This window comes from Schistocerca gregaria, unplaced genomic scaffold (assembly GCF_023897955.1).
Source record: "Schistocerca gregaria isolate iqSchGreg1 unplaced genomic scaffold, iqSchGreg1.2 ptg001287l, whole genome shotgun sequence".
NCBI lineage: Eukaryota > Metazoa > Arthropoda > Insecta > Orthoptera > Acrididae > Schistocerca > Schistocerca gregaria.
Window position 1 is genome coordinate 7,501 of NW_026062599.1, and position 5,000 is coordinate 12,500.

Sequence of the window (5,000 nt, forward strand, 5' to 3'; positions counted from 1 at the left end):
AAGTTGTCCCTTAACCTAACTCAAGTTGTCCCTTAACCTAACTCAAGTTGTCCCTTAACCTAACTCAAGTTGTCCCTTAACCTAACTCAAGTTGTCCCTTAACCTAACTCAAGTTGTCCCTTAACCTAACTCAAGTTGTCCCTTAACCTAACTCAAGTTGTCCCTTAACCTAACTCAAGTTGTCCCTTAACCTAACTCAAGTTGTCCCTTAACCTAACTCAAGTTGTCCCTTAACCTAACTCAAGTTGTCCCTTAACCTAACTCAATTTGTCCCTTAACCTAACTCAATTTGTCCCTTAACCTAACTCAATTTGTCCCTTAACCTAACTCAATTTGTCCCTTAACCTAACTCAATTTGTCCCTTAACCTAACTCAATTTGTCCCTTAACCTAACCCACGTTGTCCCTTAACCTAACTCAATTTGTCCCTTAACCTAACTCAATTTGTCCCTTAACCTAACTCAATTTGTCCCTTAACCTAACTCAATTTGTCCCTTAACCTAACCCACGTTGTCCCTTAACCTAACTCAATTTGTCCCTTAACCTAACCCACGTTGTCCCTTAACCTAACCCACGTTGTCCCTTAACCTAACCCACGTTGTCCCTTAACCTAACCCACGTTGTCCCTTAACCTAACCCACGTTGTCCCTTAACCTAACCCACGTTGTCCCTTAACCTAACCCACGTTGTCCCTTAACCTAACCCACGTTGTCCCTTAACCTAACCCACGTTGTCCCTTAACCTAACCCACGTTGTCCCTTAACCTAACCCACGTTGTCCCTTTGCCTAACATAGTTCACTGCTCGGAATCTCTGGTGTCGTTGTTATCCTCATGTAGATGTCTTGCGAGTGTTGCTTACTTTCCACATATTCCCGCTATCCACTGTCAATTGTACTGCAATAGGACTATATCGCCGCCCCCCCCCCTCTGTCCCCCTCTTTGTGTCTCTGTCCTCTCAAGCTGGTCGGTCTGGCGTTTGAGTGTTAAATGAGCCTCGCAGCTGTTCAGTTGCATTCAGATGTCGACGCCCTCAGTGTACGTCGTGGTATGGTCTGTGTCCATTGTCCGCTGATGTCGTACGCGTAACCCACACGCTGTACCGATCATCGGTCGTTACGTACAGAGTGAAGTAGTGTGATACGTGTGACCGTACGCTGGCTGTGCCCAACGGTGTCGAATCTCAATTTCCATATGTTGTGCTCGATGCTACTTGTCTCGTCTCCCAATAACAGCTAGGTTGCACTGTGGTACGCCGTAGAGGCGTGTGGGAGGAACGTACGAACGCATTGTATGTCACCCTGGGTCGCTGGGGGTGGTGGTGCGGTGAGTCAGGTCAGGTCAGGTCAGGTCAGGTCAGGTCAGCGTGAGCCGTCTGATGTAGTGACGCGTGTATTCCGACTTTGTCGTATTGCCTCACACAAAGTGCTACCCTGGTGGACCGCGTTCCATATCTGGGACATGCCGCAGATGCCGGTTGACAGTGGATCGCGGAAGGGACATCGCATACGTGCGCGGGCCACCTTCCACGTGTTCTCTTCTGCACATGTCGCAGTGTGTATGTGGTCTGATGTAGCGTGTCGTGACACATGACATCCTGGCATGCAAGAATTGTTGAATTCGCAAATGTAGGTGGACATCTACGTTTACTGCCCAAGATACGCAAATGAACTGGAAATCCGTTGTTGAGCGGTTGTTCACGCTGGAGGTGAATCTGTGATGGCGACGATCGGTACAGCTATTAACCGGTTGTTTCAGCGGTACCCGCCACATCCACACACGTGACTAGGTCCATGTGGGTATGAAGCGATACGCGGCGGTGGCTTGGTGGGACTGTTCCCGGCCGGTGAAGGGGGGCCGCCCGGCGTGTTGGCCGCGCGCTGCGTGGGCGCACGCGCAACAGGCGGCTGGTGGGGGGCGCCGAGTGGCAGGAGCGCCAGCCGACGGGCCCGGCAGGCGGTGCAGCTACGCTGCGGCGCACCCTGCACGCGGCGCCTGGCGGCCAAAGTTGGTTCAGCCGAGCCCGGTGCGAAGCGCGGTGGACATCTGCAGTGTGCTGGTCTGATTGAGGACTGTGTGCGTTGAGGATGCGCCGCCGCCTGGCACTCGGCGCCGCGACGCCGTCTGCTGCTCGGTCGCCCCAGCGGTTCTCGCAGGTGGTTTGTATCGCAGTTGTGCGGACGTGTTGGCGCGTGCGCTGTGCTGGGAGAGTTCGCTTCTGCACCCAAGTGGGGCTTTGCCCTTGTGTGGCGCTGGCGTTGGAGCTGCCGGTCACCATAGGTGGCGCGTGTTGTCTCCCGCCGGCAATGCCACGACAGCACGCTCCCGGGCCTCTGTCGGCAGCGGCAAGCTCAGTTGGGAGCAAGGGTGTTCGCACTAAAACCGTCTACTCGCCTAACTCCGGGCGATTGCGCCTCTCTCGAAACCGACCAAGTACCTAGGACGGCGCTGCGCGCCGCCGGGACCTGAGAGGGTTTCGAGGTGTATCGTGCAGGGGAGCTCGGCCTCCTCCTGTTTGCAGAATAATTGAGCGGACGCTTGCGTGTTCGCGCGGGCCCCCGGGACACACTCCCGGGCGGCCGGCTGCTCAGCTCTAGTTGACGCAGCTCCCTGGTTGATCCTGCCAGTAGTCATATGCTTGTCTCAAAGATTAAGCCATGCATGTCTCAGTACAAGCCGCATTAAGGTGAAACCGCGAATGGCTCATTAAATCAGTTATGGTTCCTTAGATCGTACCCACGTTACTTGGATAACTGTGGTAATTCTAGAGCTAATACATGCAAACAGAGTCCCGACCAGAGATGGAAGGGACGCTTTTATTAGATCAAAACCAATCGGATTGGCTTGTCTGGTCCGTTTGCCTTGGTGACTCTGAATAACTTTGGGCTGATCGCACGGTCCTCGTACCGGCGACGCATCTTTCAAATGTCTGCCTTATCAACTGTCGATGGTAGGTTCTGCGCCTACCATGGTTGTAACGGGTAACGGGGAATCAGGGTTCGATTCCGGAGAGGGAGCCTGAGAAACGGCTACCACATCCAAGGAAGGCAGCAGGCGCGCAAATTACCCACTCCCGGCACGGGGAGGTAGTGACGAAAAATAACGATACGGGACTCATCCGAGGCCCCGTAATCGGAATGAGTACACTTTAAATCCTTTAACGAGTATCTATTGGAGGGCAAGTCTGGTGCCAGCAGCCGCGGTAATTCCAGCTCCAATAGCGTATATTAAAGTTGTTGCGGTTAAAAAGCTCGTAGTTGGATTTGTGTCCCACGCTGTTGGTTCACCGCCCGTCGGTGTTTAACTGGCATGTATCGTGGGACGTCCTGCCGGTGGGGCGAGCCGAAGGGGTGCTTTCGCGTCCCGAGGCGGACCCCGTTTAAATCCTACCAGGGTGCTCTTTGTTGAGTGTCTCGGTGGGCCGGCACGTTTACTTTGAACAAATTAGAGTGCTTAAAGCAGGCAAGCCCGCCTGAATACTGTGTGCATGGAATAATGGAATAGGACCTCGGTTCTATTTTGTTGGTTTTCGGAACCCGAGGTAATGATTAATAGGGACAGGCGGGGGCATTCGTATTGCGACGTTAGAGGTGAAATTCTTGGATCGTCGCAAGACGAACAGAAGCGAAAGCATTTGCCAAGTATGTTTTCATTAATCAAGAACGAAAGTTAGAGGTTCGAAGGCGATCAGATACCGCCCTAGTTCTAACCATAAACGATGCCAGCCAGCGATCCGCCGCAGTTCCTCCGATGACTCGGCGGGCAGCCTCCGGGAAACCAAAGCTTTTGGGTTCCGGGGGAAGTATGGTTGCAAAGCTGAAACTTAAAGGAATTGACGGAAGGGCACCACCAGGAGTGGAGCCTGCGGCTTAATTTGACTCAACACGGGAAACCTCACCAGGCCCGGACACCGGAAGGATTGACAGATTGATAGCTCTTTCTTGATTCGGTGGGTGGTGGTGCATGGCCGTTCTTAGTTGGTGGAGCGATTTGTCTGGTTAATTCCGATAACGAACGAGACTCTAGCCTGCTAACTAGTCGCGTGACATCCTTCGTGCTGTCAGCGATTACTTTTCTTCTTAGAGGGACAGGCGGCTTCTAGCCGCACGAGATTGAGCAATAACAGGTCTGTGATGCCCTTAGATGTTCTGGGCCGCACGCGCGCTACACTGAAGGAATCAGCGTGTCTTCCTAGGCCGAAAGGTCGGGGTAACCCGCTGAACCTCCTTCGTGCTAGGGATTGGGGCTTGCAATTGTTCCCCATGAACGAGGAATTCCCAGTAAGCGCGAGTCATAAGCTCGCGTTGATTACGTCCCTGCCCTTTGTACACACCGCCCGTCGCTACTACCGATTGAATGATTTAGTGAGGTCTTCGGACTGGTACGCGGCATCGACTCTGTCGTTGCCGATGCTACCGGAAAGATGACCAAACTTGATCATTTAGAGGAAGTAAAAGTCGTAACAAGGTTTCCGTAGGTGAACCTGCGGAAGGATCATTACCGACTAGACTGCATGTCTTTCGATGTGCGTGTCGTGTCGCGCAACACGCTACCTGTACGGCAGTGGCCGTGCGCCGCGTGCGGAACCACGCGTGCCTCTCAAAACTAGCGGAAGTGTTGTTGTTGTGTGGTACGAGCGCTGAAGCTCTGGAGCGGCTGGCCTGCGGTACCTGGCGCCTGGCGCCGGTTTTGAATGACGTTCGCCCGAGTGCCTGTCCGCTCCGGTGTGGAGCCGTACGACGCCCATCGGCTGTGAGGCCGTTGGACACAAAAAAATAGTGGAACAGGGGCCGTCAGACGCCTCAGTCCCGCAAATGCTACTGTCTTGAAAGAGACAGTGGGAGACTGAAAAGGAAAAGATCACCCAGGACGGTGGATCACTCGGCTCGTGGGTCGATGAAGAACGCAGCAAATTGCGCGTCGACATGTGAACTGCAGGACACATGAACATCGACGTTTCGAACGCACATTGCGGTCCATGGATTCCGTTCCCGGGCCACGTC

At 53.7% G+C, this 5,000-nt stretch overlaps 2 non-coding genes across 2 annotated transcripts in view; both read left to right on the plus strand.

Moving 5' to 3' along the window:
- The first annotated feature begins 2,604 nt into the window (after positions 1 to 2,604).
- LOC126330422 (small subunit ribosomal RNA) lies at positions 2,605 to 4,497 on the plus strand. Its single transcript, XR_007562878.1, has one exon. It is a non-coding gene; the product is annotated as a small subunit ribosomal RNA (ribosomal RNA).
- A 361-nt stretch (positions 4,498 to 4,858) lies between these two features.
- LOC126330430 (5.8S ribosomal RNA) overlaps positions 4,859 to 5,000 on the plus strand; it is a 155-nt gene continuing 13 nt past the window's right edge. Inside the window, exon 1 of the ribosomal RNA XR_007562886.1 lies at positions 4,859 to 5,000. This exon is cut by the window's right edge and continues 13 nt beyond it. This is a non-coding gene — a ribosomal RNA (5.8S ribosomal RNA).